The sequence below is a fragment of the Vulpes vulpes genome, chromosome 13 (genome assembly GCF_048418805.1).
Source record: "Vulpes vulpes isolate BD-2025 chromosome 13, VulVul3, whole genome shotgun sequence".
NCBI lineage: Eukaryota > Metazoa > Chordata > Mammalia > Carnivora > Canidae > Vulpes > Vulpes vulpes.
In genome coordinates, this window is record NC_132792.1 from 63,726,438 (window position 1) to 63,752,639 (window position 26,202).

The 26,202-nt window shown below is 37.3% G+C and overlaps 1 long non-coding RNA gene across 1 annotated transcript in view; it reads left to right on the forward strand.

Annotated features, from left to right (window-relative positions):
* LOC140595189 (uncharacterized) overlaps window positions 1-24,986 on the forward strand; it is a 66,132-nt gene extending 41,146 nt beyond the window's left edge. The window contains exon 3 of the long non-coding RNA XR_011996638.1: window positions 22,520-24,986. This is a non-coding gene — a long non-coding RNA (uncharacterized lncRNA). The remainder of the gene's footprint in view (window positions 1-22,519) is intronic.
* The last annotated feature ends 1,216 nt before the right edge of the window (window positions 24,987-26,202 follow it).

The window sequence follows — 26,202 nt, forward strand, 5'->3', positions numbered from 1 at the left end:
TAAACTAGAAGATATTAAGTGTATCCAAGAGCTTTCAATTTGTGCCAACCTGATTCTCCGTTCGATCTTTCTCAATGGATAAATTCTTACCAGTAGAACATTGTACTGCTCTGCACTTTCCTTTGATATGATCTCTAGTGGCCATGAGGGTAACCACTGCTGGCTTGTTTGCACTTGTCTCAGGGGCTAGGTAGAGGAAATTGGACACAATAATTAATTCAGATTCAATGCCCAGAGGTGCGTCAAGAAAGCTGAACTTGAAGCTCAGATTGCAAAAACGCAATTCAAAGAGAACATGATATTCCTTCTCCCCTGGCGTTTTGCTGATAGAATTGTAAAGCTAAATGGAAGCTTACCCCCTACTGTATTACATTCATTTTGAATATCCTCCATTCTAAGAACAGCAAAACTACAAGTAGAATGATATCACCAGTGTACTTCCTTGATTTAAAATATGATCAGCATAGATCCAATTTGAAGTTTTTAAATGATCTTTGAAAAACAAAAAATGGATCCTTCTACCGATTGCTCCTACACTAATAACACTCTGTATGGTGGGACTGCTGATTTTTTTTTTTTATTCCAAGAGCAATTTTACAATGGAAAAACACTATGGCCTTAACATTATGAAAAGTTGAAAAACACAGACAGAATTTATGTTGAGTATAAACAAAAATATCTAACTACCAGGTTTATTTCCTGGCCAGTAAGCATTTGATATGTTTATGAAGCCTTGTAAAGTATTACAGCAGCCTATGACTATATGGAAAGTCTCCTTGGGCAGGTTAGTACAGGACTTCAGTCTTATTAGAGTTGTCATCAGCTCCTTGTAGGATTCTGGCTTTTTACCATAGTCTGTGATCCAGTTTTGCTTTCCAGCGTGCAGCCACCAGCATGCGTATGATTGTTTGACAGACTTATGGTGATGCTTATTGAATAGTTATATAGGAAAATTTCTCATTTGACTACAAGTACCAGAACATAGAATATAGTCTATCCTCTCCTCTTCTCTTTCCTTCTTTCTATTTTTAAAAAATTTTTTTACTTTTTAAAAGTAATCTCTACACCAAACATGGGGCTCAGATTTATAACCCTGAGATCAAGAGTCACGTGCTTTACCAGCTGAGCCAGCCAGGTGTCCTCTCCTCCTTCCTTCTTTTGTTTTATTTTAATTATAAAGGCAATATATGTTCTTTTTTAATTTAGGAAAATAGAAAAAAATTTTTTAAAGAATCTTTTATCACCTCATCACTGCTGATATCCTGGTGCATAATCTCACCATTTATTTGCATGCATTGTGACAAAGTTGAATAATTATACACAATATACAACTTTGTGTCCTACATTTTTAAAAAAACATTGTCTCATCATGTGCCTGGGTGGCTCAGTCAGTTAAGTGTCCAACTCTTGATTTCAGCTCCAGTCATGATCTCAGGGTTCTGAAATTGATCCTGCATCAGGCTTGGGCTGGCATGGAGTCTGCTTAAGATTCTTTCTCCCTCTCCCTCTGCCTACCCCCGCCCCCGCCACTCTCACAAGAGCTTGCTCTCTCTCTCAAAGAAGAAGAAGAAGAAGAAGAAGAAGAAGAAGAAGAAGAAGAAGAAGAAGAAGAAGAAAAAGAAGAAGAAAAAGAAGAAGAAGAAAACCACAACATTGTCTCATCGCTTTTGTACATTTTTAGTTATTTTAATGACTGAATACTATGGCATAAAGTGGTGACACCATAGCTTACTTCACCATTAGCTAGTTTGCTCCCCAGTCCAACACAGACACTTTCTTCTGCTATTAAAACAACTCTGAAATGATCATCACTGGGCAAAAAGAATAGTGAATTCCAAAAATGTCATGGGCCAAAAAGTATTTATATTTATAGCTCCTGGGTCAGCATGCCAAATTACTTCCCAAAAGGATTCTATTATTTTATACAGACACTAGTTATGTGCAGAGTACCCAGTTAGTTTGCCATGCCCTTCATTGCCATTGGAGTTTATGGTATTTTTAATGACTTCTCTAATTTAATAGATGTTTATGATAGTTCCCAGTTATGATTTTCATTTCTTTGACTACTAGCAAAGTTATTTTTCCCACAATTTGACTACTAGCAAAGTTAGTTTTCTCCATAACTTGGTTCACTATTTATATTTCTTCTCATATAAACTGTCTCTTTGTACTCTTTCCCACATATCTATCAAAGTCTTTGTGTTTCTCTTATGGATTTGTGAGAGCTCTTACTATTTAATACTTTGGTCTCCTATTTGCTGTAAATATTTGTTTTGCTTTTAAACTCATACATACGGAACTTTAAAATTTCACTGTAACAAAATCTGTGTATTTTTCCCTTGTTGACTTCTGTTTCTTCTAAACTTAGGAAACTCTTCTCCACATACCAAATGGACCAATTTGATTCCATTTTCTTCTAGATTTTCTGTTTGAAGTGTTTAACTCTTTATCTTGAATTAGTGTTCCTATAGCTGTATAGATCTAAACTGTTTTCTCAATTGCTAGCCAGTGATCTCATTCAATTGAATATTTGTAATATTATATAGTATAGATCTAATTCTGAGGTTCAATATATTATGTTTTACTGAGCTATTTAAGACTTATAGCTGAAATGATTGCAGCTTTATAATATATAGGCATAACCCTTATGTCTCTACAGGTAACAATTTTTTCATTAGAATGCTTCTTGGATTTTACTACATAAATTTCATTGAACATATTTATTTTTCAGTACAGTATTTTCCACAACTGCTTATAGAAAATTTTTATGTTTTTCTCAAAACTCAAATTTTTAACAAAAAGCATAGATAGGATGTCTTGAGTTAATAAAGAATAATAAAAATACTTAATAGACCTCGAGTCAAATAAAATTAGTAGAATATCATAATCATATTGATATCATAATGTATAGACCATTTTAAGGCACACTAAGTGATAGTAAAAGGGATTATATCTGAGATGTTATATACAAAGCAAACATTTGTTAATAACTATATTAGTTATTTAGTGATCAGAAACTGATGTACGAACATGATCTTTCTTATACAGGATAGGCATTTTAGGCGTTTTATTGTTTGGCTCACTGCAAGCAGATTAATTGGGTATTTGGGGGGATTTTTTGTTTGTTTGTTTGTTTTAACATTTTATTTTTAAGTAATGTCTAAACCCAATGTGGGCTCAAACTTATAACCCAGGATTAAGAGTTGCATGCTTTACTCACTGACCCAGCCAGGCACTCCAGTTGGGTGTTTTAAGTTGATATGCCAACCTATAATTTTTCTCATTTAAAATAATGGAAAATAGTCTCCTCTGTCCAACACTTTTAGGGCAGTAAGTCTGATTATCAAGAGCAAATTATTGACTTAAATGGGAGGTACCTGTTCTTTGTATCTTATAGGACCAGAACTGCCCTACCATTAATATTCTTTTCTTTAATATTTCTTTTCAAACTTTTTTTAACTGAACCACTGAGAGTAAGTTTCCTACATGATACTCCCAAATTTCTAAATACTTTAATACGTAATTCTTATAAACAAAGACATTTCCTATATAATCACAACACAACCATCAAAATTGGTGAATTAACTTTGATGCCTGACTACCATTTTATCCTTAGATTCTACCCAAATTTAACCCACTTTCTCAAAAAATGTTCTTTATAGTAAAAGGATCCATTCCAGAACTGTGTTGTATGTTGTCCTGTCCTTAGTCTTCTTCAAGCTAGAATAGTTCCTCAAAGTTTCCTTGTCTTTCGTGACCTTGAAAGTTTTGAAGAATGTCTTAATTTGGTTTGCCTGATGTTTCTTATAAATAGATTCAGGTTTGGGGGTGGGGGGCAGGAATGTCATAGCATTACTGTTTTCATTATACTGTGCCACAGATAAATACTCAAAGTTAGTTTATTGGTTTTATCTTCAAATTTGTAAAGCAACAGGAATTTTAAAAATTACTTAAAACTGGACAGAACAACTAATACCTCTTCTCTTTGTTCTTGGTTAGCAGTAAACCAAATAGAAAGCTGTTGTGCCAATTACCTATTGCTATTTAACTAATTAACTTCAAAACTTAGGACTTAAAACAACAAAACATTCTTTGAGTTAGCAATTGAGGCTGGGTCCAACTAGGAGGGTTCTTCTGGTCTGGGCTGGGCTCAGCTGATCTCAACTGAGCTTGCTCATAAGTTTATGGTCAGCCAGGGACTCAGCTGCAAGGTCATCTGGGATGACTCATTCCTTCAATCTCCAGCATTTGGAAGAAAAAAGAGCAGAAGCCCAGGGTCAGAACTTAAATATCACTCTTGTTGCATCTATTGGCCAGAAATTACAAGATCAGATAAATTCAAATTTTGTAGAAGTGATAATTTTTATGAATGGTAAGGGAAAATGCTTTTGATTAAATAGTGAATTCAAAATAGAGGTTGTGGGGGGAAAAAAAACAAAGTAGAAGTTGTTCTGGTTAGCTATGGCTATGTAATAAATAACTCCAAACTTAGTGGCTTAAAACAACCGTTTATTTTGCTCATGATTTTTACACATCATGAATTCAGGAAGGGTTTGTTTCTGATCCATGAGGCATCAGCTGGAGTAGTTAGGACTGGAAAATCTACTTCTAGATGATTTTTCCATTGGGATGTGGCACATTGGTTGTTTAGTTTTCTCTCCAGACATGATGTCTCATCCTCCAGGGTCTCTCCACTTGATTGGGCTTCTCGCAGCATGCTTCTCAAGTGGTAGCTGCCTATCTCCTTAAACGTGGATACAGAAACTTGTGCAATTTCACTTTGGCCACATTTACTTGATCAAAACAGTCACAGATTTTAACCAGATTCAAGAAGAATGCAGACTCGTCATTTATTCATGTGAAGAGTGTCAAGGAATTAGTGGCCATTTTAATCTGCTATAGTATGCCCTAGGATTACAAACTATTTATATTCTTCCCCGTGTAAAATGTGCTAATCCCCTTCCACAGTCCCCAAAAGTCCCACCCCATTATGTCATTAGGGTTAGGCTTAAGGTTGCAGATCTCAGAGCCAGGTACAGAACAACCTTCGATTTGGTTCTTCAAGTATATGTCCTCTTAACCTAAAGTCCTGTGAGTAAAGACTTAAGTTACCTATCCCCAACACACTCACACACACACACACACACACACACACACACACACACATTCACATACACCAACATGCAATGCTGGAACAGGCAAGTATAGACATACACTTTCAAAACAAGAGAAAACAGGAGGCACAGAGCAGTCACTGTTTCATAACACTGTTGATGTCTAGAGAGGTATTGTTGACAGTTCCTTCATTAAGCCTTGGTCCTGCACTCTGGTGTGAATCTCTGTGGCTCTTGGTTGTACCCTGTAAGTAATTTCTCATTTTCTGTAAGAAATACTCTGCATTTTCTATGGAGTAAGTTTCTAAGCCTGAATATATTAGTTTAAGGATCCAAAGTCATCCTTTTAATTTGATATTGTCTCTAACCCTTTCATTTCAAACATAATTCCTTTAAAAACGTCATGGGATTCCTGTAAATAAAACTATTATCCATTCTGTTAAATAAAAATAATTCCCACAGATCTTTTTGAGATAGGCTCTTCTCTGCTTTTGGCCCTCTGCAAATTTGCTTTAGGATGGGGCAATATCCTTAAAATTATTAGAAACTCCATTGTTTAACAGAAGGGCTATAAAGGCACACTCTTAACATCTAGCTATGATGATTATGAGGCATCAACTTAAATTTTTCTGAGATATTATCAAAGAGACTTACACTTGCAGTTTGACTTCATCTTTGCCCTGAGTCTTTGCTTTACCACACTGGTTTTGATCTTTTCCTGAAGCTATTTTGTGCTTTAAAAATGTTTCCTTAGCTCTAAAACAGATGAGAAATAGTTCTATTTTTTTTTGAAGCCAGCAAGTCTTGGCTCCTATATATTTCATATAAATTCTGCAAAAAAATTTAGTAACTTCATTAGCTTATTTCTCCCTATGCATATTTTATCTTATGCAGATACAGGAAACAGTTGCCACTTTTAACCACCTACTTATTGAGATCCACTGGCTCATTATGTTCATTTTACATTTCCAAAATACTTCAGGTGATAGTTTTGCTAAACATCCTACAACTATACATTATGAGTTGCCCTTCTGCTAAACCCAGCAATAACCTCTTGTCCTTCCAGTCTCCATTAATACTCTTGTTGAGACCTTTTTAGTCTCTGCCCATTATTCAGTGTCAAAATCCATGCCACATATTGCAGGTTTTTGTAATGGCAACACACCTTTTCTAGGTACCTACGTATCTGTTCCTAGTGCTTCTTAACAAACCACCACAAAATTTAGTATCCCAAAGAACTATTTCACTTGCTCAAATTTTGGATGTTGAGAATTCAGGCACATTCAGGATGACCTCAGCTGGGGAACTTTTGTCTGATCCATTTGTTGATCAGCTGGGGCCATTCGAGCTGGCTATCTACTTCAAAGATGGCTTTTATGTCTCACTCATCTGTCTAGAATCTCAATGCTCCTTTGTCTCTCTTGCTCCACATGGTGTCTCCCCATCCAGGGCCTTTTTATATGGTTTTGGCTTCTCACAACATGATGTTCTTAGGGTAGTTATTCTTCTTCATATAGAATGGTTTCCACAAATGAGTGTTTCAAGTGACAAGAAGTAGAAGATGTTAGTCTCCGAGGCCTGGATCCCAAACTAGCAGAGTATCATTTCCACTATATTTTATGCATCACAACAGTCAGGGAGTCAACTTAATTTTAATTGGAGGAGACATAGAGTCCACCTCCCAATGGGAAGAGTGTCAAAGATTTTGTGACCATCTTTAATTCACCATAAAGGTGAATCTGTTGTTCTCCATACTTTAACAGACCAGGAGATTTGAAATCAGAAGACCAGCCAATATGATTAATACCCAAATCTAGCGTCCTTTACTGATGTGTTTATTATCTTGGTTTCATTTTCCTTCTCTGATTCTCAGTCTCCTCATCTGTAAATACAATAGGACATAAGTATTCCATAATTTAATATTCATGGCTACACTTATATTAGAATCATCCTGAAGGTTCATGACATGAAATAATTTGTCATTTGGCTGAAATATTCAATTAAATCATGTTTATTATGAGGCTGCTAATTCTGGTCAACTTACAAACATCTACATACAACTCAGGAGAGCTTTGGGTTCTCTTTGATGTCACAAAAGCAGTAATTTTTGTGGTTTATTTTAAAACTTTGTTCCTTAGGGGAACAAGATAAGGATGTCTACTCTCACCATTGCTATTTAACATAGGACTGGAGGTCTTACCTCAGCAATCAGAAAACAAAAATAAATAAAAGGCATCCAAATGGGCAAGGAAGAAGCCAAACTTTCACTATTTTCAGATGACACTATACTCTATGTAGAAAACCCAAAGACTCCACCAAAAAACTTTCTAGAACTGATACCTGAATTCAGCAAAGTTTCAGGATATAAAATCAATGTGTAGAAATCTGTTGCATTTCTACACCAATAATGAAGCCATAAAAAAAGAAACCAAGGAATTTATTCAATTTGCAATTGCACCAAAAACAGTAAGATACCTGGGAATAAACCTAACTAAAGAAGGAAAAGATCTGTACTCTGAAAACATAGAACACTTATGAAAGTAATTGAAGAGGACACAAAGAAATGGAAAATCATTCCACACTCATCGATTTGAAGATCAAACATCATTAAAATGTCTATAGTGTCTAAAGCAATCTACCCATTTAATGCACTCCCTATCAAAATACCTCTATATCTTTCACAGAGCTAAAATAAACAATCCTAAAACTTGTATGGAACCACAAAAAGATCCCAAATAGCCAAAGCAATCCTGAAAAAACAAAACTGGAAGCATCACGATTCTGGATTTCAAACTATATATTACAAAGCTGTAGTCATCAAGAAAGTATGGTACTGGGACAAAAACAGACACATAGATCAATGGAACAGAACAGAGAACCCAGAAATGGACCCACAACTATATGGTCACTCACCTTCAACAAAGCAGGAAAGAATATCCAATGGAAAAAGACGGTCTCTTCAACAACTGTATTAGGGAAACTTGACAGCAACATTCAGAAGAATGAAACTGGACCACTTTCTTACACCATACACAAAAATAAATTCAAAATGACTGAAAGACCTAAATGTGAAACAGGAAACCATCAAAATCCTAGAGGAGAACACAGGCAGAAACCTCTTTGACCTTAGCTGTAGTGACTTCTTACTAGATACATCACCACAGGAAGAGAAATAAAAGCCAAAATGAACTATTGAGACTTCATCATGATAAAAAGCTTCTGCATGTGAAAGAAACAATCAACAAGATTAAAAGACAACCTACAGAATAGGAGAAGATATTTTTAAATGCCATATCTGATAAAGGATTAGTATCCAAAAATCTATAAAGAACTTACTAAACTCAACAACCCAAAAACAAATAATAATCCAGTTAAAAAATGGGCAGAAGATATAAATAGATAGTTTTCCAAAGAAGACATCCAGATGGCTAACAGACACATGAAAATATGCTCAACATTACTCATCATCAAAGAAAGACACATCAAAACCATGATGAGATACTACCTCCCACCTGTCAGAATGGCTAAAATTAACAACACAGAAAACAATAAGTGTTGGTGAGGATGCAAAGAAAGGGGAACCCTCTTGCACTGTTGGTGGGAATGCAAACTGGGGCAGCCACTCTGGAGAACAGTATAGGGGTTCCTCAAAAAGTTAAAAATAGAACTACCCTATGAGCTAGCAATCTAGGTATTTACCCAAAATATACAAAAATACAGATTTGAAGGGATACATGGACCCAATGTTCATAGCATTATCAACAATAGCCAAACTATGGAGAGAACCCAAATATCAATCAGCTGAAGAATGGATAAAGAAGATATATATATATATATATATATATATATATATATATATATATATATAATGAAATGTTACTTAGCCATCAAAAAGCCCCTGAAATCTTGCCATTTGCAATGACATGGTTGGAGCTAGAGTGTATTATGCTAAGTGAAATAAGTCAGTCAGAGAAAGACAAATACCATATGATCTCACTCATATATGGAATTTAAGAAAGAAAGAGATGAACATATGGGAAGGGAGAAGAAAAAAAAAGGAGAGAGGAAATAAGCCATAACAGACTCTTAACGATAGGGAACAAACTTAACGATAGAGAACGATAGAGGATTGACAGAGGATGGGTTACATGGGTGATGATTATTAAGGAGGGCACTTATATTGATGAGCACTGGGTGTTGTATGCAAATGATTAATCACTGAATTCTACTCCAGAAACCAGTATTGCACAGTATGTTAACTAAAACTTAAATTAAAAAAACAAACAACTTTTTTCCTTGGGAGGAACAATTTTTTAAAGTTATATTGGTGATAGAAAAGAAACCAAAGACAAATAAAGATTCAGCTCTTAAAAATTTTGAGTAAATAAATTAGAAAGATGTTTAATAGAGTCTCAGGTGCTGACAAGAACAAATATGCCATCAAATTCAATATATCATCTGCTTAATTTAAAACACACAATGAAGTGTCTACTTATCCACTATATTTTCAGCTTTGGAATCCCCAAAGATCTCCACCTTTATCTATTGTGAATGACTAGGGTCTGCTAAAATGATATACCTAAAATTAAAAATGAGATAATGTATGAGTTGCTAAAATGTATATAAAAGTAATCAATTGACTTAAAACATTATTGTTTCACTAGAATGTGGGTTCTGGAAGATAAGAATCATACATAGTATTTATGTCACTAGTACATAGAATACTGCCTGACACATAAGTACAGAATTTTCTTATTGAAAATGACAAAAATCCAATACAAATAACCATAAGTAAAAATGGGAATTTCTTGCCTTCCTATATTCAAGAAAGTGTGATAAAACTGTGGGGAGAGTAGCTGGATCAAATGAATAGATAGAAGTACTTCTCAGATCTATAAGGAACTACATCTTTCATTTATTTTCTCTTTGAAAGATGATTACATTCATATTCCAAGTCTTGCATCTTACAACTTCCGATCTTTCTTTTACCATGTCAATCTTGGATTTTATTTCTCAATCTTAGGTCAGGTGACAATCTTTGTAGCAATAAAATATGAGTTGAAGTTGAGGAGTCTTATAATCAGTCCCACTGGGCTCTTGCTTCCACTCACAAACCAATCCACCAGGGCCAGGGGGTCATGTAAGAGCATAGTAAGGTTCCAAGATAGTCACAAGGAATAAACCATGTAAGTTATAAGATGAGAAGATTTGGAAGTGTTTTCTTGAGCAGACAATCCTATAAATTTCTAATAATCTCAGTATTTGATAAAAAGTTGCTTAATAAGTATCTGGTATTTCATATCATAATCCAAAAATATACTCTAAATTGTCATAGCTGTGTCAAGGACCATTAATACCTTAGCCATGGTTGCATAATCAGACAAGACATTATCACAATTGCCACGTAACTAGCTCCCTCCACTACAGGAACTACTGCCTGGGCTTCTAATCTGTCTCACAGCTCTATCGCTAAGGCTGGGAAGTCAGCAAGCTACCATAAAAGGTGAGGCATTTGGATTCTTCTCTGATATGCTGGCAAGGAAAAGCTGACTCACTTACACCATCAGAATTTGGGTGGCCTATTAAGTAAAAAATAAATTCTGGAAATTTTAACTCATTATTGGTATAGAAATACCACTGCCATGTAGGTGAGGACTGTAAACTATAGTTAGATTCCACTATTCTAGCCAGAAACTACTCAACTGACACTTATTCAAAAAACACTTAAACCTCTGCTAACCCTGCTTTCTGGAAAGGATTCTCTCATCTATTCTTCTCTGTGATCATTGGCTATGTCTTCCAGAAACATATGTTTAAGAAATGTTTATTCAGGAAACATTTATTGAGCATCTCCCAAGCCCCCAAGAACAAACTACACATAAATCATTTTAATACAAAGTGATAAGCTTTAAAAAGTGATAAGCTTAATGATAGATATTCAAGGTTTTGGGGTGGGTCAAATAGGAACATTTAATCATCCATGCAGTCAACACAGAGTTCCCTGAGATGGCACTTGAAGTAGGTTTTAAATAGTAGGAGTTAACTAGGCAAAAAGGAGGAAGGAGTGGATTATAGGAAAGTATGAATACAGTAAAGCATCATAGTATGAGGAAGAAACTCAAAATACTTTGGTGTTCCTGAAGCATAAATCATAAGAAAGTGACAAGAAAAGGGGCTCAAAAGAAAACAGGAGTTGTATCATGAAGAGCCTGGGATACTTAAACTTAAACTTAAGGTAGCTTAAGTTTTATCTTAGAGGGAATGGGGAGCTACTGAGCTATTTAGTAACAGGTTCCGATCAGTCTGGGTGACGTATGGATATGTTATGTCCTAATGATGACCTACACCAGGTTTGATTTGTTTTACTATAACACATGGTGTCATGGCCCTGGTGAGAGCAGTACCTGTAAAGGGTTATGCTCTGGGAAATAGGTCAATAACCAGTGTACCGAAATGTTATTCCAAATTTTACTCCTTAAATAATTCCATAGAGAATCTAATTGGTTACCCATAACTTCTTAGTCCCTTTGTTCTCAATATCTCTACCATCCCTCTGCTGCCTGATATTTTTCTTTATGCCTTAATATCATCTTTCCACTAAAATTTGAGAAAGTATGGTAGACACGTAGTCATTTAGGTTCTGAAATCTTACTGGATAAATGTAAAGACCTACTCAGGGACAAAGAACATATTTCGATTCTGTGTTCCATCATCCTCCTTGACCACATCTGAAGTAAGCATTGAAAAAAAAGTAAAAATAAATGCTTTCCTTGGGGACTAGCCTCCTGTCCATCAAAGAAATGCTTTCCTTGGGGACTAGCCTCCTGTCCATCAAAAAGTGGGAACCTACAGGTCTTTATAAGTCTTGAAAGTCATAGACTTTTAAAATTCTTGTTCATGGTTTTCTAGTAGTAAAATTTAAACTTAGCAGATGTAGAGATAGAGAAAGAGAGACGTGTATCTTTTACCCAATCAAAAGATTTTATTTAATCCATTCAGAAGTTTCCATTTTGTGCCTTGGTATGTTAGTTACAGTAAGGCTGAGTGTGAATCTTCCCTGTCTCTGAAATGCATTTCCTAATTCTATCTTCTATGTTTGGTGTTGATAAGCAATTAATAAGCCTCTGCCATAAAAGTCTCCAAAGTTAGGACAATCTTGATTTCCTTTTATTTCTACTTTCAAATCAAACAATTCTCTTTGGAGCTAATTTTTTTTCTTGTAATACCTTAATAAATATAATCAACAGCAACTAACACATGCTAACATTTTGTCATCCAACCTCTTTCCTAAAACTGTAAATGCATTGCATGCAACCTTCTAAGTTTTAGAAAAGTGAGAGATTTACCAAATGTTTTGCAACTACATAAAATGAATTAACTATCTTTCTAAAGGATAATAATTTCCTTGCTATCTGTTGCTTGATCCCTGAGCTGATATCACATATGTCAGTATTTTGTTAACATCAGTACTATACACCTTTTACTGATTTTTACATCAGTCAGGATAGGGTAAGTTATACTGTAACACACAACGCTCAAGCCTCAGGCACTGAAAACAACAAAGGCTTCCTTCTCACTCTTGCCTGCATATCCATTGTGCATCAGTGAGGCCTATGCCCTGTCATCCTCCCTGGAAAACCAGGTGAACAGAGGCCTCATCTTTGTGATTCCATGATGGCCAAAGCCTGTGCTGTCTAAAATGGTAATCACTGGCCATATCTGTCTATTGAGTCATTGAACTGTAGCTAGTCCAAATTGAGGGTCAGTGTAAAATACATATCAAATTAAAAGACTTACTATTAAAAAAAGGAATGTAAAGTATTTTAAGAGTAATTTTTGATATCGATTACCTGTAGAAAGAATAATTTTGATATATTTAGTTAAATAAAATTATCACTAAAATTAATTTTACCTTTTTCTTTTTACTTTTTTAATGTGACTACCAAAAAGTTTAAATTTACATATATGGCTTGTATTATATTTCTATCTGCTGGCCTTGTCAGAAAAAAGGAAACATGCTAAAGCGCACACTGGTTCTTAAAATTTCTACCTAAGAGTAACACATATAACTTCTGCTTATATTTCTCTGTCCAAAACAAGTCACATGGTGATACCTGACCTTTTTAGGAAAGAGGAAGTATAACTGAACCAATATGCACTCAGGAGACTCAGAATGATTTAGTCTACGGCAGTACTGACACCCACGACTTCTTTCCTTAAACAATTTCACTGATGCCATCTATGTAGCAGACTTAATATTAAATGTCAATGAAGGTTGGAACCCCATAAGTTTATCATTCCCAACCCTTGACTTACTCTTTACACCCCCTGACTGAATGCAGGTTTCCCAAGAAACTCTGAGGAGTTAATGTGAAACAGATTTTCCTAGGACAGGAAGAAGGAACACGTTTAAGAATCAACTGCAACCCTGCTTGGGAACAGTGACACACATTAATGCTGATTGCCAGGGAAAAGATGCAGGAGTCAGACTCTTTTGGTGGGGAGCAATCAGAGATAGAGTAGTTATTGGTAAGCCAAATGTCATGAAATATATAAATAAGGATGTACAACCACAGCATCCAGGTTTTAAAGCAATCATGAAACAAAAAGCAGTCTGCGTGTGTGCATTATATCTCAGCAGAGGAACTGTGGGGGTGGTGGCTGAGCATAAAGACAGGCAGGAAGCTGGGCTGGGAGAGCAAAGAACATGCAGAAGTTGTGGATCTGGGTTTCACAGCAGGCCTGCAACCTGACAGGGAGCCAGGGGCCCAGATGCACATACAAATAAGCATCAGGGCAATATTGTGAATCAGACTGCCAGTCTGAGCAAGCACAACAATGATCAGTAAGGAAAAATAGTGGGGTAAGAACCAGTTGGGAAGGTAAGAAACAAGGCCTTAAGCACTAGAGAGAAAGGCCAGAAAAATGACCTGACACTGCACCGGAAGGAAAAGGGTAGGGCAAAATGAACAAAAGGAGAGGTGCAAAACTCTAAAAGGAAACCTCAATGTTGTGGGTAATCTACAGCCACAACGAGGACACTACTGTTTGCTTTTTTCTGGTACAGGAATTAGTTCCTGGCTTAGTCAGGAGGCTATTGGTGAGAGAAGGTAAGAAGGTGAATCTGATAGAAGTAGGCAGCATTCACAGAAAGATCAGAGAATAACTTGACCATTTCACATTAAAAGAGTAGATCGTTACACAGTGAAGTCTTTGAAGCTCACACACCACCCAGAAATATATGTGATGTCTACAGGTGCATGTTGGCTTCATGACCCATTTTTAATGGAACACATGCTCATCCAGAAATGGTTGTGGTTGGCCCAGAGCCAAATTATCTTGTTTCAGCCTTTCATGTGATCTGTGCTGCATACTGATAAACTGACTACCAAGGCAAAGCAGAGCAGTCTAGAAGCATGATTCACCCCAAGGCTAACAGCAGTATAGCAAATTATCCCCCAAGACTTGGCTAGCAGGGTAATCTTCTTGAAAGCTCACACTACAGTTTTGTCAGTTAAGTTGCTTAGCTGGGTGGTGACAGTAGTGTTGTTTGGGGTTTCTTCCTTCCTTCCTTTTCTCTTAGCATGAAGATCATTTATTTACCTAGGTAGTGGGGGTAGGAAACTCATCTGAAAGTGGAAGATAGAGGTTTGGGGACAGGCTTAAGGACTGGGCTTTCTGAAAGGACAGCCAGAGTTGACTCATTGTACAGAGGCCATTAGGCTTCTTAGTGAGAAGAAGGGTACTTATTGCATTTTGCTTAAGAAGCCTAAAGAAGGAGGGATCAGGACTACTGGAGAACACTTGAGCAGAGGGCTCTCTGCCCTCCTATTTCCCTACCATACATTCCTCTGGGGACTTCATTGCTCCCATGATTTTAAACACCCTCTGTATGCTAACAAACTCAAAATCCCTGCCTCCATATCAGACCTGCTGCTCTCAGGTGCCTCGATTTTCATCTTGTACCATTCTCCCTCTTGCTCATTACCCATCAACTGCCCTGGTTTTCTTTCCATTTCTTTAACATATTGGTCTCCAGGGAATTTTACATATGCTGTTCTTTCTGGTTGTAACACTCTCCCTTCAACTGCTTACATGATCACTGCTCTCTCTCTCTCTCTCTCCTCTCTCTCTCTCTTTCTCTCTCTTTCCTTCTCCCAGTCATACTTCATGTCACCTCCTCAGAAAGACCTTTCCTGAATGGTCACCCTCCCCTATTATTCTGTCTTGGCCTCTTGCTCATTACATTCAAAGTACTTTTCACAATTTGCAATAATGTCTTAATTCAATGTTTTTGTTTGTTTGAACTGCTACCACCTAGTCTGTGCCATGCATATAGAAGGTACTCAATATGTTTTACTGTTATTGTTTGTTCCATCTGTCTCACACCTGAATTCCACCACCATAGTTGCCTAAAAGACACCTGGTTGTCCAGAGTATGTTTGTCCAGTAGACAGACTGCTGGGGGTATGACTGCTGTAAGGGTCACAAAGCAAATATCTAGAAATTGTGGTGGACTGAAGGAGTTAACATGTCAGACAAAATTGCCCCGTTACATGTGAGAATATTTTTCAGTCTGTGGTTCAAGACCTCACTGATCAGCAATTCACTCATCATGTAAGCAGGAGAAATCCCCTGCATGTGCTTTAGACCTTGCTCAATGCACATCTGGCCACTGCATGAGGCCACCCCTCTGAGAGCACAGAAGGCTATACATAAATTCTAGAGGTCTATAGAAAGCATGGCAAAGTAGGCAAAGATTTCCCAAGGTGTCCTTTGTTGCTGGTTGGGGATACACTGATACAGCCTGAGCCTGAGTCAGAGTAAATAGCTCCCCTTCACAGTAATTAGGCTTCATGACTGTCTAGGTCTCACACATCAGGTTAGAACAGAATTGATAAGACCTACCTTCTTAGAGGGGCCGCTTGAAGGAATTGGATCCAAAGCATCAAAGGAAGCTAAAGAAATATTACCTAGGTCAGTGTGAGAGTGTGTACAGAGTGAAGTAAAACTGTATTAAGAAGAGAGGCCCACTCAAAAAAGAGTTAGGAGAGACTAGACTATGCGTTAAGTAGCAATGATAAGCAAGAGCCAACTTTGGAAGGCACGGGTGGTCAAGTGGGGAAGTTGCCCTCCACACCCTAGGACAGTATACCTGCTTTTGGGTACCTCCAATCTGGTAAGGTGCCAGAAATTCTATCTGCTCTGTTCTACTTAAGAACTGTGTGCCTGAATGGCCATAAAATTCCCCTGCAGTTTTAAGAATTTGAGAATTGCATCAGATTGCTGGCAAGGCACTCAGACAGAAACATAGGTCAGGAGGGAAAGGGGAGAGGCAAGATGTGACAAGACAGAGTGTACTGTGGAATGGCTACTTGAGTACCAGGTGTGGAGTGTCTGCCCTCAGGGCCAGTAACTCAATCCTTGTCTTTACCAAATGACTCATTTAAGTTCATCCCACAATACTGTGGTGGAAAGGAAGAGGTCACTAGATTCTAGGGAGCTCTGCTATAATGTCATGTTGGGTACCCTAGGTGTTTAATGCACAGAAGCGTGGCATTTATAAAGAAAGAGAACTATATTTATTTGTACGCCTCAATTGCAGGAACAGAAGGCAAAAAATGCAATTTATTCCCTCAAAAAACCATAAGGTTTAAGGGTAGAAAACTTCAGGCATGAAGGAATTCAACAGCTGAAACCTCCTCGTCCAAAGCCAGCCTCTTTCTCTTTCCCTCGAGTCTGGCTTCATTTTCAAACTGACTCCATGTCCAGGCTTACTTCTTTTCTCTTCTGAAGAGGAAAAAACGAATTTTTATTTCTCAGTAGGTCCAACAAAGTTCTCAAGACCAGCTCTGTTTGGACGAATTTAATCATATGACTATTTCCAAACTAATCATTATGACTAAGGGTGTGGAATACACTGGTTGGCCAAGATCTGGACAGTATAGAAAGGAAGTTTAATTTCACCTGAATCACATGAATAAGGGGTAGGAGAAGAGTAACTTCCCAGAGAAAAATTAAAATAGTGTTAACTAGAGTAAGAAGGAGAAACAAAGGCTAGAAAAAGAAATACAAGATAAAAAGGGGACTGGGATACAAATGGGTAGGAGCACATGGAGCCAAAATAGACAATCAGGAGAATCAATGATACTGAGTTAAATGAAATTGAAATGTGAATTGAATGTAAGGGACAGGAGAGGACCCATAGTACAACATGCACAGGGGTTGGTAACTGGGATTGTTAAGGGCATGGATCTGTGAGTAAGGCTTTGCCCAGGTTCACCAGACAACAGAGCCTCAGGCAACACTTATTTGCTACTGCTTTACTGGGAGAAGCAATCCCTGGGCAGCAAAAGTGAAGGAGAAAGGATGTGACGCTAAGAGAAAACACAAGAGGTGTCACTCCTTTGTGAAGAGACATAGAGAGCCTCTTCTCTAAAGGAGACATCTCCTTTATTCTGTACTAGAACACCATACCTCAGAACAGTCCGTTGTAGGGACGGATGGAGAAGAAATGTATCTGCCATTAAAGTGTGCCCCCACAGAGTTAACTCCCCCAAACTTCTGTGATGTTGCCTGGCCCATTCAGTGTGTGAAGCCAGATTTATCTAACCTGTGGCATGGAGTTTCATACACATGTATATGAGGAGGTAGTGGGAGGCAGCACAGATTCTGGACATTGGCCTCAGGCAGTAGAACAGCATAGACTGAGTAGAACTCAGGCAGGCAGTTGACAGCAGCAGAAACAGCGAAAGAGAAGCAAGTGGCAGAGGGCCCAGGAGCTGTGCGAGGCCAAGAGAATGTGAGGTGGAACATAAAATGTATTCAGTACAGGGTTCATATTTTCAATCAGGATTTTTTTTTTAACAACTACTAGCTCTGTGCTTGGCACATCCTCAATAAATGTAGATAAATGAGGAACTGAGTAAGTGCAAGACATTATATTAGGTGCTTGGGATACAATAGGAAGGAAAGCATAGATTTCAGGCAGATAAATTCATTTAAAAGGTTAGGGATCAATTCGTTCTTTTTGGAGGAAGTTTAGCTGGGCTGAGGGCAGGCTGGAGTTTTTGAAGATGTAGTGCTCAGTTGGTTTCCAACCTATAATCACCGAAGCCATTTCCACATAATGGAATTTGGAGGAATTGCCTGAAGATCTCTGATATATATATATATATATATATATATATATATATATATATATATATATGTTTTAATTTTCTGTTATGATTTTGACATCTTAACAAAACCTTTCTAGTGGGGGAGAGATTGCTCCTCCCAGACCTAGCCAATTCTTAGAAATAGCAAAGGGCCCAGCCAGGAGCATGTCCTTCATATGCAAACAAACCAATCTAGAGTCAGACCTCATCTATCTAGCCTGGCACCTCAGGAGACAATATTCCTTTGCCTTGCTCATCCCAGCACCAGGTATCAGGAAACTAAGAACCATCCTGGTAGCCCAAAGCCCATGAAAAATGTTCAGAGTAGCCAATCCCAAACTGTTTACCCTGGTCTGCCTTACTTTTCCTGGGGAAACCTCTACAAAGATCCTAGCCTAAACCTTCTCCTTGCTCTCTCTCCTGCCTCTGCACCACACCGTGGTGCTCTTGTGGTCTGACTGCCTCCTGTCTCTAGGGCCTTTGAGTATAATAAACTTCATTTTTTCCTGAATGTCTCCTCTTGTCGCTGCACCTGATGGACCATCTCAGAAAAGAATGCAAAACAAACACCAACTTATGTGTAAGGCATTATATAATGAATACATATGTTGTATTTATGCATGTTATCACATATATATCCATGTGGATATATACACATAAAATTTATATTGATCTGATATTGCAGATAGCATATCACTCATCATTTTTTGAGATGTAATTATTAAAATGTTTAACTACAACCGTTCCTGTAAGAAATTATGACTAACAATCTTGTAACATTTACATGGTCCAAATCCCATTCTGCCAATGTTACCTCACTTAATATTCACAGCAGTTTTATGAGATAGTGCACAGACCACCAAGAGATCTTCTTAGGCTCAATCAAATGTTCAGATTGAGTGCCATGAGCCACCAGCCTATCAGAAGGATATAGGAGATGAACCAAAGCTTGCCAGGAGGGCAGCTTCAGAGATTCATTCCTCTTCATGACAATTCTTGAAGTAGACCAACAGCTCCAGGGCAGGAAAAAGACCCACATGGGGTTAAGTTCAGGATCCACCTGGCTTAGAAGCTTCATTCTTCAATTTTCAGAAAACTGAACGGAAGTACAGAGTACCCTTATACCACCTCAACCCTCAGTATATATACACACACAGTGTCTCTTATTATTAAAGTCTTGTATTCGTGTGGTACATCTGTTACACCTGATAACCAATGTTGATACATGATTATTAACTAAAGTCCATAATTAATATTATGGCTCACTCCTGGTTTTGTAGATTCTGTGGATTTTGACAAAGGCATAAAGTCACGTATCCACCATCATGGTATCATACAGAATAGTTTCACTGTCCTAAAAACCCCATGTAGTCTATCTAGTCATCCTCTCTCTCTCTTCCAGACCCCTCACAACCACTAATCTTTTTACTGTCTTCAAAGTTTTGTCTTTTCTAGAATGTCATATAGTTGCAACCATACAATATATAGCCTTTCAGTCCAGCTTCTTTCATTTAGCAATATGCCCTTAACATCCCTCCATGTCCTTTCCCAGTTTGTTAGTTCATTCCTTTTTATTTCTGAATAATACTCCATAGTATGGCTGTGCTACAGTTTATTTATCCATTCACCTATGGAAGGACATCTTGGTTGCTTCCAGGTTTCAGCAATTCTGAATAAAGCTGCTATAAACATTCATTCATAGATTTTTATGTAGACATAAGTTTTCAGTTCATCTAGGTAAATACCAAACAGCACAATTGCTGGGTCATATATTATTATCTCCTGTAGGATTTTAATGTTGTAGCCTAGTTTTATGGGTCACCATACTCAAAGCCGGGTGTCCCCACCAGGTATTTATAGTTCTCTTCTAATTCCTTCAAGGACAAATGCATTGTACTACTCAGGGCTCATTTTTACCATAAACAACAATGTCTAGTAACATAGCTAGCATTTCTACTTTTTCTAGGCTACTAGGAGAACAGAGCTGGATAGTCAACAAATGGTTAAGTCTCACAGAGGAAAAATAGGCTTGTTAGACCCTTTGCTCAGAGATAGGTACTTTTATTTCCTCCATTTTTCAAATGAAGAAACAGAGGAAGAAGGATCAAATAACTTTCTCAATATCACAAAGCTAGTAAAATGTTGAGCCAAGGATCAGATCCAGGCATGTGGCTCCAGAATCTATCCTCATAAATACTACATAATACTGCCTCAAGCATTGTTTGCTTTTCTTATAAATGGAGGTAATGTTTAAGTCATGGGTTATTATTTCTGAGATATTAGATTATAAGCTTGTGACCACCAAACTTGCTATAAAGCTGATTTTATCTAAGGGCCTATTTCTGGGCTTTGGGGGAAATTTTTTCAAAGCCTCTAATTTCCAAGGGGTGGGGAAGTCCCCAGGATTTCTGGGGACTCTCACCAACTTAAGACCTCCAGCTCTTCTCTGACTCAGGCCCCAACACCAGATCTTACTGTCTCAATTTTATTTACCACAAAAACCATGATGCAGAACTTGGCCATTTTATTGGTTTTCAAAAGAAATCCAATCACCTCAAGCTTTTTGTGATTTTGTAAAATTTCCTGAATGTGCATGAGATCACTAAGAGTCACCTTGCTTTGTTCATGGTATTCCACCCAACATGGCATTTGCTTGAGTCTATTATCCTCCTTTTTCTCTCTCTCCTTTTTCTCTCTCCCCTACCTCAAATGCAAATATATTCCTCTTTTTGTCTCTCTTCCTCCTCAGAAGACTTCAGAACATCTGAACCTATACTCTACAGGGAAGTAGTTACTCTTTACAGGTTTTTCAAGGCTTTATTCATAAGAAAAGTGAGTCTCCCTCGAGGGGAACCTGTGTACATTTGTTATATGATATTTTTTCCATCTCATTATATTGTGATACAATTACCTGACCAGCAGCCTGTTCAAATAGGCCTTCAGTGACTATATTTGATAACAGTAATCTAATGACTAAAACATCACCAGAAATGTATCAGTAAAGATCTTTTAGCCTATTACATTCTTTTTTTTTTCTACTTTTAACTTTCCATTCAGTATAGCCAACCAAATAGTAGAGACAGCAATAGCAATTTCTTATTTCTCCTTTAGCTGGGATTGTACTTTTCTCATAAACCTCAAGCTGTATAACCCAGGAACCACTATATCCAGTTACTCTACTCTGTGTCATCAAATGTCCATAAGTTTTAACTTAAAAAGGGCTCTATTTACAATGACTGTCTTTGTTAATGATTAGCCAAAGCTATGGTTGACAAATTAACAACAAATGGAAACATTTCATCTCTCACTCTTGAACTAGTATTTTCATATTTGCCATGTGATGTTAACTTAGGTCAGAGCTATCAATTGAGATATTGTATTCACTAGGTTTTAGTTCAGTTCAACTCTACAAATCTTTTGAATGCTTGCTATTTGCAAGGCACCATGCCAAATGATGGGAGAGATACAAAGATGAGTATGGCACTGGAAGGAAGCCTAGTAGGACAGATAAGACATGAACCTAGTAACTGCAACATAAGGTAGAACATAAGTGCCAAAAGAAAAAGTTACAAAATACTGTGCTGTGAGATTTAAGAGAAAAGATCTATCACATCCAGTTGGAAAGCCTGGAAGTTGGTATTAGAGCAGAAGTTTGAGAGTTCAGGATGATGGGAGGGTATTCAAGATGAAGGCCCACAGAAACAAGGGTGGGGAAGTGAGAAAGTCAGGGGTAGAATTAGAGATCAGCAAAGTGCTCTTGTTTGGGATGAGCACAGGATATTGAGAGAGGACTTTGGGTGAAAAGGCTGGAAAGGTAAGATATTTGAAGACGCTGAAAATCTGCCTTAAAATAGTAAAAATAGTTGAGGATGGAAAACTTCCAGTCTTGAAGTTATAAGCAGTTTCACCTTTGGGATAGACACTGGAATTTACCTTTGAGGCCAAACTGCTAAACCAGGTTTTGTAAACATCACTTCAATGGGCCTTTTAATTGTGTAGGTGCAAGGGCAAGTAAGTACTCACTGTTTTTCTTAAAGAAGGCCAAAATGTGATGAAGTAACCCAAATGCAAATGCTTTGAACGGTCTATTTAGTAATGTAAATTGGGTGTATCTTAAGCTCAATTATGCTCCTGCAGAGTTATAATTTTTTCCTCAATCTAGATTTAGAATTTCTTATGTCTGAAAATTGCTGGTTGGTCTTGGGAAATGTGGTGATTGATTCTTGCCCAAACATTTGTTTACAGGAGATCAGGAATGAAAACCTGGCTGTAGTAGGGGTGTGAAGAACCATTCTTCTCTTCACTGCATGCCGGAGGAAAGGCTATAAAGGAATTGTATTTGGCTTGTGGTAATGCTTCCAGGCTGCATTCTTGGTGGCCCACCTGTGGTATAATATAAAACTAGACAGTCTAACTTTAGGAAATGTGGTCTGGGAGGGTTGGACCTGCTGAGCCATGGAGCCTGATTAATACTTAAAAGTGAGGTTCCCAGGTAAGGGAATGGATGTCCTTAGTATCTCTCATCCTAGTAAGTCAATCCTCCTATCCTAAATTAGGAAATGAGGACAATGGTTTACTCTCTCCAGGCCTGGGTACCCTGCTGGTTCTAAACTTCCTACATGGGAGCATTTGTGATATAGTGAACTGACCCTTCTTCATGGAGGTGGGAACCACTTTATTCAAAAACTCTGAGGTCATGTTTTAGCCTGTGGGCTCTGAGAGTAGCAACTTTTAGTAGTAGTTTGACATCATTCTCTGTGTTGTTTGTGTTACCCTCAAACATTGAATGAAGTTCTGTTAAAAAGCTACAGCCTGGCCTCAGGCATGCTGTGAGGAATTAAGAAACAACCATTCAGAGTTTAGAGTAAGCTGCCATGGGGCTGCAGTGCATTGTTCTTAGAGGCCTGAGCAGATCTGAGTGGTGGCCACCAACAGAGAGCTGGGCCTTCTCTTGAAGTGTGCAGAAGCAGAAGTGGCAGCCACGTGGAGGGCAGTTAAGTCAGCCAGACAAACAGAACTGGAAGGACCGGCTCCAGATCACACATCAGGCAGTGCCCTGGGGAACTCTGAAAAATAACCTGGGGAAAAATGAGAGAAACCCAACTGGGGGACATTTCACAAACAACTAGCCTATACTCAATGTGAATTTCATAAAAGGCACAGAGAGGCTGAGAAACCATTCTAGAGTAAAGGAGACAAGAGACATGACAATTAAAGAAATATATAATCCTGGATTGACTCCTGGATCAAAGAAATAAATGCTATAGAGGACATTTAATTATTGGCAAATTGGTGAAATTTGAAATGGGATGTATATTGGATAATAATAATATATCACTATGAGATTTCCTGAATTTGATTAGTGAATGGTGCTTATGTAAGAGAATGTTCTTGTCTTTATGAGGTATTTAGGGATTTAGGAGATACGATCAGGTATTTAGAAGTAAAAGGTCATGATACCTGCAACTTATTCTCAAGTGAATGAACCAAAAAACTAATAGGAGTAACGTGTGTGCGCGCACATATGTATATGTGTATGTATATAGAAAGAGAGAGAAAAAAAGCAAATGTGGCACTGAAGAGCAATAATTTCATGCGTGAGGATTTAATGCAAAATAATTTCTTATCAAAAGTGTGACTTTATTTAGATGTATCAAATAGTATATTTTAGTAAGGCCTAGACATACAGGTGACTTCATTTGGTAATCATATCATGATAAGGCTTGAGATATACACAACATCACATGTTTATAACACAGTGCTACAATCATGAGAACTTTAATAAACATACCTACCACATAATAATGTATCTCTTTTCCTTTTGGTAATTTAGAGATAGAGCTTTCTAATTGCTTCATTTTATGTTATGATGCAGAACAGGTATGTTGATTGACATACCTGGTTCACTTGGGTCCTGTGAAAACATACAAACTGAACTCATTTTCGCATCTTTAACATCTAATAAAGTCCTAACAATGATGCTTAATGAATGAATTAACTAAATGAATTGAAAAGCTGTATAAATAGTACTTAAAGGAGGCAGTCAACTTTATGAGATACACAGCATGGGCAAAAAGGACAAATTTTCCTACGAGGTCACCACCACACTTACTTACAAGTCAGATTAAAAGGAGTAAACAAACACAGCATTAGTAGCTTTTCGCAAGGCACCCAGTGAAGTCTCCCATACTATTCCATGAGGAGTTTGGGAAAACTAGACTAGGCCAGGTGGTGGTATAGCTAGGTGGATTTGCATGTGTTTGTTGGCTCTTACCAAAGAATGATATAAACCTGAAGAGAAATATATAGGGCCATTGTTCTGCCCTTCCAGTTCAAAATTTTATGAACAAATTTAAAAAGATCTTTGATGGTAGTCTGACAAAATAGGACTTGTCATTAGAAGAGATAAGTAATATGTTTCATGATGGATTCAGGACCCAAAAGGAACTTACTCCACAGACCAGAAAAACAAGTCTAGGATACTTAAACTTTTTGCCTATGTGTAATCTTCAAAATAGTCAGGTTTATGTATACAATGGAATATTACTCAGCCATTAGAAATGACAAATACCCACCATTTGCTTCGACATGGATGGAACTGGAGGGTATTATGCTGAGTGAAATAAGTCAATCAGAGAAGGACAAACATTATATGGTCTCATTCATTTGGGGAATATAAATAATAGTGAAAGGGAATAGAGGGGAAGGGAGAAGAAATGGGTAGGAAATATCAGAAAGGGAGACAGAACATGGAAGACTCCTAACTCTGGGAAACGAACTGGGGGTGGTGGAAGGGGAGGAGGGCAGGGGGCGGGGTTGACTGGGTGGTGGGCACTGAGGGGGGCACTTGACAGGATGAGCACTAGGTGTTGTTCTGTATGTTGGCAAATTGAACACCAATAAAAAATAAATTTATTATTAAATAAAAAAATAAAAAGAGAAGATGTTTACAAGTTATGAATATTTGCATTGACTTAAAGCTTTTTTATTGCCTAACAAACATTTTTTAGCCGATTTTATTGTTTTAATTAACCTTAGAAACATCATTAAACTTCTCATATTTTGAAATTATAAAAAAAATAGTCATGATTGTTATAGACTACTACATGGTCTGATTCAGAGAAAAAACAATAAAGCTTAAGTACTCTAGTGCAGACTAAAAAGCAAGGAAAATGTTAAACTACCCATCTAACAATATATTACAGATGTATTGCTTCTACAGAAAGACGTTGTGCTATAAATCCTACAGTATGTCACTATGCTATACTAAATATGCATTTGGTACAATAAGAATTTAACTCAATTTCTTGATGTCTTAGTCATCATTTTGGTAAGTAGCTGAAACTACCTTTTGGTGACAAAATATAAGCTTCATCTCTGAATTTTTAAAAAGCTTTTAATTTATATCCATATTTTTGCTTTCAAAATTAAAATTATTTTCCCTAAAACAGTTGATTACTCAAACTTTCCCTTAGTGTTTAATTAAAATCGACATGGATGTTTGAATAGCAACAATACTATTAACAATGCAACAATACCTTAAAAAAAAATTTACTTGGCTTCTGCTCTTAAGGAGACTTAATAGGTTATGTTGAGTTGAAAACATATGTTGTCTCACTGAAGAATATAGCATATTATTATAGCTGGGCAAATACCAGCTAAAATCTTTCTACTCTTAAAATAACAACAGTTAGAGATAGGAAAAAGCCAAGTGAATCTATACAATAATCCATGCATAAGCAATCTAAGGCAACATACTTCTGGAATACATAAGTACACTCTTACATTGGGTTTAACCTTGCAAAAGAAAAGTAACTGCTGAGGCAGCATCCCAGTGCTTCTTGGTTCAAAGCCAGTAGCAATCAGCTTTTATGTGTTCACGTGAAACCTGCACTGGGTGGAATAGCATCACCCCCAAATTTGTGTCT